This window comes from Eleutherodactylus coqui, chromosome 10 (assembly GCF_035609145.1).
Source record: "Eleutherodactylus coqui strain aEleCoq1 chromosome 10, aEleCoq1.hap1, whole genome shotgun sequence".
NCBI lineage: Eukaryota > Metazoa > Chordata > Amphibia > Anura > Eleutherodactylidae > Eleutherodactylus > Eleutherodactylus coqui.
In genome coordinates this window covers 98,571,535-98,583,987 of record NC_089846.1, presented here as the reverse complement: position 1 = coordinate 98,583,987, position 12,453 = coordinate 98,571,535, and the positions used below count along the sequence as shown (strand labels likewise).

Below are 12,453 nucleotides of genomic sequence, written 5' to 3'. Positions count from 1 at the left end.
CCCACTTTTTACTAAAGTGTTAAGAGCAGTGTAGAAAGCTGAAAAGTCACAAATTTTTGTACATGTGTGACTGACACACAAATGTGCACATTTTCAATACCAGAATGCTAGCGCAAACGTTTTTATGCACCCCCCACTGTTCACATATTGGTAACGCCAGAGACACTTCTCGCAGGTGCACAGGGGAGATTTTTCTGCACCTGAGGACTCTGGCATTGAGTGGGTTAATTGCCCAGTAAGCTGCGGGTATTATCACTGCAAACTCCTAAACAAGGAAACATCATATTTTACTAGGCGCTCACGTTTCATGTGGTTTAAGCCCTCAGAGGGGTTTTCCCATGAATTACACTCTCTTTGTAACCGATGCGTCCTTCCTGGTTGCTGCTGACTACAGAAGCTCACCGTTCCGGTCAGTGAATGGCTCCCGGGGCAATTTTAAGTAATTGAGAACCCCCTTAGTGGTGTGTCTGAGTTCCGTACTGAGGGACACAACATTTTGGAGGGATTTCCATCTCCGCTTTTCAAAAGCTGTAACTTTTGTAAATTTTCTTTTCTGTAGGGACATGGAGAGCAGGATAGTGGTTATGTTTGCTCTCCATGTTCCTCCATACTATGAGTATTCCCTGATGGCCCCGTTAATTACCTGTTTGGGAAAAATGCCTTGGATTTGGATGCAGTGTTGTTCTTCGGGTGGGTCGGATTCCACATGAGGCTCGCTGTCAGTTATGCAAAGTACAATTTTTTCCCCACTGATTATATTTCCTGCGCCGTCGCTTAGCAATGATGCGGGTACCCGTGTCCATATGCAATGTTAAATGAAGTCATCCGCATGGAATCTGTGTCAAAATGCCTGAGTTTTGCCGAGGATCCTCTGTGCAGATTCCGGTTGTGGATTCCGCCTGTGTGAAGCCAGACTAACCGTTAACCCTAGGACTTCACGCATTATTTTTATTTATACTATTTTGTGTCTGTATATTGGGGTTAATAACGTTTTTAAAAGATTTCCAAATAAAGATTTACGTTTTTGCAGTGATACGTGCCTTGCTGTTGGTCCCCGCTACTATTTACCATCATTGTAGTGATTTTTAGGGGAGAGGGGCGTGATTTAAATGTGACATTGTGCACTAAAAATGTCACCAAACGTTTAGTGCAAAAACTGGTGTAAACTAAACTAACTAAGGGATAGAAGAGTCAAACGCTGCGCCAAATGTATCATCCAGTAGAGTGATTATGATACATCTGACTATTGGACACGATTAGTACCGTATTTTCCGGACTATAAGGCGCACCGGATTATAAGGCGCACTTTCTATGAGCGCCTTATAAGCAATCTTGTTTCATATATAAGGCGCACTGGATTATAAGGCGCAGCACATTACCGTTAAACCATTGCTCAGACTGCAAGTCAAAATTTATTACACTTTTTAACAATAACTTGCAACTGGTTCAGCTGTAATTGCAAATCAAAACGTTTACCGTACTTTTTCAGTTCATTCCTCCACCAGAAATCCATCAAATCCGTCATCTTCAGTGTCGGAGTTGAACAGTTGGGCGATTTCGGCATCAAGCATGGGGTCCTCCTCTTCATTATCCGAGTCAGTCTCGTTGCTGCTGCTAGGCTCTTCAGTGGTGATTCCAGCCTTCCTGAAAGCTCGGATGACACTGGAGACTGATACATTCTTCCAGGCATCCACGATCCACTGGCACATAGTGGCATAACTCGCACGGCGTTGCCTCCCTGTGTTGGTGAATGTGTGGTCACCTTCTGTCATCCAATGCTCCCATGCAGCTCGCAATTTAACTTTAAATGACCTGTTGATGCTGATATCTAGCGGCTGGAGCTCTTTGGTTAATCCACCAGGGATGACAGCAAGCTCCGAATTAGTTTTCTTCACTTGGGCTTTGACAGTATCGGTCACGTGGGCGCGCATCGAGTCACAGACCAATAGGGATGGGAATTTGTGAAAAAAGCCACCCGGTCTCTTGACGTAGACCTCCCTCAGCCACTCACTCATCTTCTCCTCATCCATCCAGCCCTTTGGGTTAGCCTTAATGATGACACCAGCAGGAAAATTTTCTTTAGGCAAAGTCTTCCTCTTGAAAATTACCATGGGTGGTAGTTTCTTGCCATTAGCCTGACAAGCGAGAACTACAGTGAAAGATGACTTCTCATTTCCTGTGGTACGTATAGATATCGTACTGGTCCCTGTTTTATCAACAGTACGGTTTACGGGGATATCGAAAGTGAGGGGAACCTCATCCATGTTAATAATGTGTTCTGGCTGGATATTTTTTTCATTTATCTTGGTTATGCAGTAGGTGCGAAAAATGGCCAGCTTCTCTTCATAATCCTTTGGTAATTGCTGGCACACAGTAGTTCTGGTGCGAATGGAGAGATGACGCCTTTTCATGAAACGAAAGCACCATGAAGGACCTCCTGGAAAGTCCTTGATCTCCATGTCACGTGCTAAAGCAGTGGCTTTGAGTCGAATAGAGACAGTGGAGACGCTTCTACCTGCGTTTCTCTGTTCCATAACCCACTGTTCTATTTTGTCCTCCAACTGTGGCCACCTTGCTTTGTTTCCTCGGAAACTCATTTTGGTCTTCTTTACTTGGCGGAGGACATCTTCTTGTTTTCTCCACTTACGCACCATGGATTCATTAATGTTGAATTCTCTTGCAGCTGCCCTATTTCCATGCTCTACTGCATAACTTATAGCTTTAAGCTTGAAACCTGCATCATAAGCATGTCTCTTAACAGGAGGCATTTTTTGGGGTAGTGGGTATAGTTAACGCTAAAGCACAGATATGCAAGTCGTGCGCTAGATGGGCACTCTGCATAGACAGCCCTGGGGCCTTTCAGGAGGTCCCCGGCTGCCTAGCAACCGCACAGCGTCCCGCGATCTCATCGTGGGACGCTGTACGGGCCCCCTGAACATCGGTTGCAGGCTGTTCTTACAGCGGGCACCCGGCGGCAGCAGTTCTGATGAGCCGCGCCGCTCGTTAGAACTGTTAACACTTTAAATACCGCTGTCAGAGCGGTATTTAAAGTGTTAACAGTTCTGACAAGCGGCGCGGCTCGTCGGAACTGCTGCCGCCGGGTGCCCGCTGTAAGAACAGCCGGCACCCGACGTTGTATGGAGCAGGATCCACCCGCGATCCCGCTCCATACTACTACTTGTTTGACTTGCGAACGGGGGGGGGGGGGGGGAGCATGGTGTGTGCTGTGGTATGCCGCCCACGATAGAGGTAAAGGATCCTGTATGAACCCCTTTCTTTACTGTCGGGTTCATATATAAGGCGCACCGGATTATAAGGCGCACTTTCTATTTCTGAGAAATTCTCAGCATTTTATGTGCGCCTTATAGTCCGGAAAATACGGTAATTCTGCTTCAATGTTTTTAAAAAGAGACTGTGACCCCCATCCGATGTGTGCCCATGTAAGTGAGATTCCCCTTGTAGTGATTCTATATGGAAGGCGCTCCTCTCTGCTGAAAGAGCGTCCAGTAGACGTTTTACTCTACAGACATTAGTGACTGTGCTGCATTTGATCCATGCTTTATCTTTTTCAGGTGGTCTTTTGCTGGTGGGCCGTGGGAGGTGGGGGTATTTGGTTAGAGCTTTGGGAGAAGTATCTGGTTGGAAGTTTGGGAGTATGTCTTAAAAACACAACTTAAAGGGAATCTGTCATCTTGAACAAGCTGCCCACTCTGCAGCCATCGTGTTATAAAGCAGGAGGAGCCGAGCAGCCGGATATATAGTTTTATGGGGAAAGATGCAGTACAACTTGTATTTTAGTCATTTATCTCTTTGCACATTCTGAGCTGAACAGTCCAATGGGTGGAGCTATCAGTGATTGACATCTATCTGTGTATGACTGTACATACAGGAGCAGCTTGCAATCACTGATAACTCCACCTAAAGGACTTTTAATTGAGAATGTGCAGCACCATCCAACAGCTGAGGTGGGTTTAAGGAGTCTAAAGTAATCCAAGACTAAAAAGTAAAACACCCCGATAATCATAACCCTCCAGTGTCCTGAACACGTGTGGACTTTGTAAGGTGACATGTTAGTAGATGCCCCGCTGACCCCCCCACCGCGTGATACAAGTGTAAGGACTCTGCTCGCTCTTCTCTTCTCCCAGCACATCTCTCTGCCACCGAGAAGTTCTGCACTGATCCCAGGATCGACTCTGACTGAGGCTGAATGATGGACTGCGGAAGGAAAACCCTCATCGTCCTCACACTCTGTGCCCTCAGTAAGAGGAGATTGGTAACGGTGAGGCAAATGATTATCAATGACATACAGAAGTACACCAACAGTGCCGGGGTGACTCCTAAATATATGACTCACCAAACAACCAATCAGGTTGCTGGAATTGCTGAATAGGGCAGAAGTGGTGTGGAAAATGTTAATATGCCCGTGAGGAAGGGGGGGGGGGGCACTGGTGTATTAGGTCGCCACCGGAAGTAAGAGGTGGCGACATGATGCACCTGTCAAGTAAATGATTCACGCCCCCAGCTTCTGATTGGCTGGGGGCAGGGAACTGCTGCAGAATTTTCCATAGAAATTTCCGCTGAGGACATTCTGCAGCATTTCCGCATCTAAAAAGCAGTCAAAATCTGTACGCTGTCTATTTTGAAGCGGCCCTGTCCTTTTTAGAACGATGGGGGTAAAATCATACGTCGTGATAAGCCCCGCCCCGTGACATGTTGGCACTCTGCGATAAATAAGTGGGCTTTGGTTTGTAGTTTGGGCACTCGGTCTCTAAAAGGTTCGCCATCACTGACCTAGAGGGTGTGTGAGGAGACTTGTAAGGCCATACTTGCTCCTCTGGGAAATATACCTTCCAATAGGTGGTGCTGCTGCGGTATTGTTCCATCTTCCTTATTTGCATATATTCCCCAGAGGATCATGGATGACCTTAAAAGTCTCCTCACTCACCTTCTAGGTGCTCTCCTTAAGGAGAGATGATACCCCTCCCAACCCACATCACGGGCCTCTCACTAGCCAAGCCATAAAAGTGCTGCACACTGATGAGGGGCAACCCTGCAACAGCTGTCTGTGTATGGTTATCTGGCTTTTGGTTTTCAGTTCCCAGTCATTGTTATAAAGACCTATATAAAGTGTCAACATTAATTTGCAAGAATGCTGCCTAACAATAGGTGGCATTGTAGAGGTGTTGTTACATCATCCACCTGGAGATGTAAGAATATATTGACAACTGGCTGTTACCCTTCCTCATTTCCTTGTGCACTCAGTGCACATCAGTGTTGACTGTGTAGGGACACTCCCTATGGACAAGGGGAATGGCAATGTTCAGTTAAGCATGTAGTCGTACATTTCCAGTAGGAATAAGAGAAAAACAGTACGAGAGTAGTTGTATAATGCAGAGTTTAGAAAAAAAAGATGTTCCAGAATTGTTCTTGTGCATCAGAAGAACTTGCAGGCCTTCTTTAAGGAGGCAAATTAGGCATCCAAGAAAGGACGGCGGCCGTGACTGTCCGGACTTCAGGCTCTGAGGATTCATTATGTGATTTCTCTGCAGATTCCACTCCACTCTGCGCTCTCCTCCTCCTGGCGCTGCTTCCAGTTTTACTTCTCAAGTGATTCCCAAGTGACAGCTGAGGGTGAGTAGTGAAGACCCAGAAATCTCCCCGTCTTGTGTCTCCGCCGGATAGGAATGCTGCATGGCTATCAGGACCCCGACTTCCTGATGACTGTGGGTCCCAGGTGTGAGTGGCGTACACACTACATGTAGAGGATGCCGCCCCCTGCAGAGCGCTTCTGAATCCCCTCTTACAATTTGCACCTCCTTCCTCCCTCCTTGGTGTCGCTTCCTGGGTCATAAATACTGAGGCTGATGACGCGCCGCCATATTTCGGACACATTTTGCATCCATGATATGGATGTGCGTCCCGTCCAGAAGGATCCGATTCACGGAGTTCAGGAGAGCTGCGGTCGGCCAGGATGCTCATCTCTATTACGGATGGAAAAACGCGCTGAAATACGGTGTTTTGTCACCACTACAAGTGATGGATATAAGGGCTCCCACCCACTAGCGTTTTTTCTCCACTGCGCTGCGAGAGTAAGTAAAAACTCTCGCAAAGCAGTGCAAGAAAATCGCTGCGATATCGCTGCGACAGTCTTTTCAATGGGGCCAGCGGCAGCAGCGCTAGCCCCATTGAAAAGATATGGAGAATGCCGCGGACTTCTGTCACAGCTGTGGCAGAAGTCCGCGGCATGCTATCCCATTGCTTTCAATGGGATCGGCACTGCTGCCGATCCCATTGAAAGCAGTGGTTTCTGACAAGCCCTGCAGAATGATTATCGGAGAAGGACTTGAAAGATAAGCCCTTCCCCGATAATCATAAAAAAGTGGTTAAAAAAAATAATAAAAAAGCTACTCACCTCTCCTGCTGTCAGCCGCGTCCTCCGGCTGGTTCCCCGGCACTGCTACTGAGCTCTTTCAGCAGACTGGGATTTAAAAATCCCCGCCTCCTGAAAGGGCTGTGCGGATTGGCTGAGGGCTCAGCCAATAGCAGCTACTGCTTAGCTATTGGCTGAGCGCTCAGCCAATGGCAGATAGCTCTTAGCTATTCATTCATGAATAGCAATATCTTAGCTATTCATGAATGAATAGCTAAGAGCTCTCTGTCATTGGCTGAGTGCTCAGCCAATAGCTAAGCAGTAGCCCTGCTAAAAGTGCTGGACAGCAGTGTCGGGGAACCAGCCGGAGGACGCGGCTGACAGCAGGAGAGGTGAGTAACTTTTTAATTATTTTTTTAACCACTTTTTTATGATTATCGGGGAAGGGCTTATATTTCAAGCCCTTCTCCGATAATCATTCTGCAGGGCTTGTCAGAAACCACTGCTTTCAATGGGATCGGCAGCAGTGCCGATCCCATTGAAAGCAATGGGATAAAGTCCGCGGCATTCTCCATATCTTTTCAATGGGGCTAGCGCTGCTGCCGCTGGCCCCATTGAAAAGACTGGCGATGTCGCAGCGATATCCCAGCGATTTTGGGATATCTGCCTGCGTTTTTCTCGCACTGCGATGCGAGACTTTAACTTTAGAATCGCATCGCAGTGGAGAAAAAAACGCCAGTGGGTGGGAGCCCTTAGAAGGATGGATAATCCGCCTCCTTATATGCAGAGAGCTTTAACCCCTTAATAACAAGACCATTTTTAGCTAATTTTCATGCATTCGGCCTCTGTAGCCTTTCGGACTTTTAGTGGCTTAGCCCTTTAGTGTTTGTGACAATAAGAAGTGATTTTCTCTTCTCAGATCACGGCATCTGTAAACAACATCCAGACTTCCATGTGAAGAGGCACCCCAGACCTCAGATTATACCCCCCTCCCCCTGAAGATGCAGTGACAGCATATATCCACAGATGGCGCTCATTCGCCCTCCTGCACGCAACGCAATAATATCTATGTATAATAGCTTCAATAAAGAAACATCTGACTCTGATATTGTATGAATGGTTGATGATTATCTCCTCTGGCTTCTAAGTGTGGTCCACGGCTGCTCCCCTCTGGGTTCTAAGTGTGGTCCACAGCTCTTCCCCTCTAGTCTGTAAGTGTGGTCCATGGCTTTTCCCCTCTGGGCTCTAAGTCTGATCTATAGCTCCTCCTATCTGGGTATTGTAATTTGCCAATTATATTTATTACTTTAGTTGCCCGCCTTTGTATCCGCTCAAGCTCTGATATGTCTGTCAGGTTGTGCTACTGGGATCTATTGTTCTACAGGGTTCCAGGAGCACAGCTTCACAGGTGAGAGATAATTGAGCTGGCTGGGTGTGGAGTTCCTCCTGCCAGCCAATCACCACAGGTCTGCTGCATATATATACATGAGCCTCTCTGCAAGAGGAAGCTGGTATCCCATCACTCTAGGGTTTATTGGTCCTGCATGCCTGTATAAGTCTTGTGTGTGATCAGTGTCTTGTGAAGTGTTTGTGCAGGTGGCCAGACATCAGGTGTGGACAGTCCTGTTCTGTGGTTTTCTGTCTTGCATGCTTGCCCTAGTGTGTTGATGTGTGAACTGTGTCCTGTGCTGCTGGATCAAGTATCATCTGTAGGCTAGTGTGGTCCTTAGGTTCCAATGCAGGGCTGCCTTTATCGAGGTGATCGCTCTGCTTGCAGGCAGGGTTCTGGTTCATGTTGTCTCATTAGAGTAGGGACTGCGAGACACAAGGACTTGAATTCATGAATGGGTGAGTGCTGCCTCTGATTGGCTGAGCGCAGGGACCAATCAGAGGCAGCTCTCAGCTGTCATTCAATAGCTGAGAGCTGCCTCTGATTGGTCACAGTGATCAACCAATCAGAGGCAGCCCATTCAGCAGCCGGGGATTTAAAATCCCCGCCTGCTGAATACTACTAAGAGCAGTACAGGGAGAAGAGTCAGCTGGATGCGGCTGAGCCCAGGCAGTTGCAGAGAGGTGAGTATACTTTTTTTTTTTTTACACATTTTTAGGACGGTTTTCAGGGAAGGGCTTATATTTTAAGCCCTTCCCCGAAAATTACTACAGCGCTGGTCTGCAGCTAATTGCTTTCAATGGAGCAGGCTGTATTGCCGACTCCATTGAATTCAATGGGAGAACATTGTTTTCCTCTGCCACAGCTATCACAGCTGTTGCAGAGGATCACGATCTTCAGTATATGTTCTCAATGGGATCGGCGGCCCATTGAGCGCAAGGTGAAAGCCCTGGATGCAACAGCATCCAGGGGTTCCACATACACGGGGCACCGATTTGTCGCAGAACGCAGTTACACTTTACACGCAAAGTTGATCTCCTGATACCTAAACATTTTATTTAAAAAAACACACTATTAACCAAGTAAGGTTTAAAGTCATTGATAGTGTGGGACCACTAGATAGGGGGGGGGGGGGTGACTGAACACTTATGCTTAAGAGACGTGAAATGAAATGGATCCACACGTTGGATACCATTTATGCCACACATTTGATGGTTTCTCTGATAAAGCGGGAGTAAGGAGTAGAGGGACAGTGTCTTTGTGATCATAGAATATTGATGATCATTGTATACATTTTTTAATTTTTTTGTTGTGTGCTTGTATTACAGATGTGGATTGATATGGGAAAGATGTATGGATTCCGGGATACCCAAAACTTCTTAAAACACATACACTGGAGATGATGGCACATTGAAGCCCTTTCTGACCTCGATGTTTGAAAAAATTGATTAAATATAAACAAGAGGAAAATAATATATTAAATTTACTGTATTCGTAATTACATAATAAATTGATGACAGCATTTATAGGAAAACAAGCAATGTATAGGCAGCAGCACTCACCGACAGATCCTACTCAGGAGGGGTTTTTTCCTTTTTTACTCAATGCAAAAACCACATAGGCGCAGGCTTCTCCAAAGGACTGGACCAACGTCCTCAATAAATCCAGAGATGCAGTATATAAGAGAGCAGCACCAGGCGATGTTATATTGTAAAAATCACATGATAAATCCAGCACAATCCATGTGTCTTCAGTAGAAAGAATCTTTATTCCCAAAACGACCAGATTACAGCTGTAATCTGGTCGTTTTGGGAATAAAGATTCTTTCTACTGAAGACACATGGATTGTGCTGGATTTATCATGTGATTTTTACAATATAACATCGCCTGATGACAGCATTTATAATTTGTGTATTGTAGAATTAATGGAGTACTGAACATCAGTAGCTGGATATATGTGGTAGATATTGAATACAATGGAGATGTCCATCTATATAGGGGAGACAGTGCGAATCACTAATAGACTTGACATTGCATCAATTATCACACAGTATAGATATGTAAATAAATACTGTTAGGAAGATAAGACAGGTTATATCACATGTAGGGAGAATCATATATTGCTACATAGCAATAATTATTGATATATGTCCAAATTATGATAAAAAATTATTTTCAAATTAGCATGGATGACATAACAACAGTGTTGAATATAACACTCAGGAGATGGGCTATGGAGACGCCTCGCAGCGCAGGTGCAGTTCTGCGCATACGGGATAGCCCTTGGTGATTACTAGTCCCGTGATGATGTGGAGCTGGGCAAGGAACTCCCGCGCATGGGGCTACGACAGCAACACGATATTGATGAGAGTTCTCACGCAGACGCAGTGGGCAGATTAGACCGCCGGCAGCTCCTCCATGTGACAGGTGGAGGGAATCCCCGGTATGAATCTACAAGGTATTGGGGAAACATATAGTGTTAAATGTAGAGTAATTAGCGTCTAATGCCTGTCATCTGTATTTTAGACTATGTGATTGGGTGGATTTTATTGATTGTATGTATATATGTTAACACACTGCCAGTATGCTCTGAACTTGGCAAAGTCGAAAAGTCGCTGATTTTAACATGGAGAAATAAAATGGAGTTTTAATTTTTCTGCACCATATCTGCTGCTACTCCTCTTTCTCGATTACACTAGAAATGTATGACTGGTCAGGACTAGGCGTATATTTCTGTGAAGGCGCACGCAGGTGCCCGGGATGCACTGGGGGAAATCAGAGCTTAGTAAATTTTCCCTATGTGCTTAGATCTAGGGCTAATGTAATTAGGCAGTTAGCACTTAAGATATAAATACTAAGCACAGAAAAACATTAGGTCTAATGAGGACCAAAGAGCGGGACGAAAGTTGATAGATCACACCAGATGAAAAAGAGAAGGAGACACATACTGTATGTATATAGTGTGACGCAGCTAGATGACGAGGAACATTGGACACGATGACAAGTATGGAGACGTGTTTACAAAATTACTGGAGGGACGTACCTCTTAAGTAGCGACTTGTGTAAAACTATAGGAATTCTCCACGTGTCCGGCAGTGCCGGCTTGTACGCCATAGAATTAATCACTCTGGTGACTGGAAAAGGGCCCACAAATCGGGGAGCCAGCTTCAAAGAAGGCACCTTTAACTTCCGATTCTTGGAAGACAAGTATACCAACTGGCCCACAGAAAAAGGTTCAGAGATAGTACATGCACCTCTACTCCTCCTTAGCACTGCACCCCTGGACTGCTCCAAGTTGCCACGCACCTTCTCCCACACCTCCCGCAGGTCCTGAACCCGAGTGTCTGCAGAAGAATTGTTAGAGGAAGAGAGGAAAGACACCGCGAAACTGGGATTAAAACCAAAATTACAGAAGAAGGGAGACACGGCAGATGCCAAATGTGTATGGTTATTGATAGCAAATTCAGCCAACGCTAAATAACTGACCCAGAGACCCTGACAATAACTCACGTACATTCTGAGGTACTGAACCAGTTCCTGGTTCGTACGTTCCATCTGCCCATTAGACTCCGGGTGGAAGGCAAAGAAAAACGACAACTCGATACCGATATTCTTACAAAAAGCCCTCCCAAACTGGGCAACAAATTGGACTCTCCGGTTGGAAACAATATCCTTGGGGAGCCCATGCAGGCGCACAATCTCTTTGATAAATATGGTGGATAACTCAGAAGCAGACGGAAGCTTCTTAAGAGCAGTAAAATGCGACATCTTGGAAAATCTGTCGACGACCACCAACATGACTGATCACCCCTGGGACTCGGGCAAGTCGGTAATAAAATCCATCGGCAGATGGGTCCATGGCCTCTCTGGGACGGGAAGAGGATGAAACGGAACCTTCAGGTCGTCTCCATACACTCTTCCCTCGGGCACAAATAGGGCAGGACTTGACATATTCCCTGACGTCCCGAGATATTTGTGGCCACCAATACAAATGGCCACACAGCTCTAGGGTGCTTTGGACTCCTGGATGACCTGCTAAGACCGACGAATGAACTTCCTCCAATATGAGGAGCTGTAAGGCATGGGGAACAGATAACCTCCCCTCAAGGAGGCCCTTGGGAACGGACTGCTGAACCGCCAGGAGTAAAGCAGAGGTGTTGGATGTAAGGGCAACTACCACCATGCCTGGGCCCAGAATACTCTCTGGCTGAGGCTCCTCTACCTCAGGAACCCTGAAGCTGCGTGACAAAGCATCAGCTTTGACATTCTTGGACCCAGGCACATATATGACTGCAAATTGGAAGAGCGAAAAAAACAATGCCCATCTTGCCTGACGAGCGTTCAAGCGCTTGGCGGACTCTAGATAAACCCAATTCCTATGGTCCGTGAGGACCGTAATAGTATGATTAGCGCCCTCTAAGATTTATTTCTATTCATCAAATACCCATTTTATGGCCAATAATTCCGTTGCCAATATCATAGTTGCGTTCTGCCTGATTAAACTTCCTAGAAAAGAACTCGCAGGGTTGGAGACCAGGTCGCCCGGGAGATTCTTGTGAGAGGACTACCCCCACACCATGCTCAGAGGCATCCACTTCAATGATGAACGGGCGATCTAGATCCGGCTGAGCCAAAACCGGGATTGTGGAAAAAGCCCTCTTGAGAAGTGTAAAGGCCTTCACAGCCTCCTATG

General features: G+C 46.2%; 1 long non-coding RNA gene across 1 annotated transcript; it reads left to right on the top strand.

The window, feature by feature from the left end:
• The first annotated feature begins 360 nt into the window (after positions 1-360).
• LOC136579787 (uncharacterized) lies at positions 361-7,420 on the top strand. The gene is made up of 4 exons (XR_010786921.1): positions 361-409; positions 4,146-4,279; positions 5,550-5,631; positions 7,290-7,420. It is a non-coding gene; the product is annotated as an uncharacterized lncRNA (long non-coding RNA).
• The last annotated feature ends 5,033 nt before the right edge of the window (positions 7,421-12,453 follow it).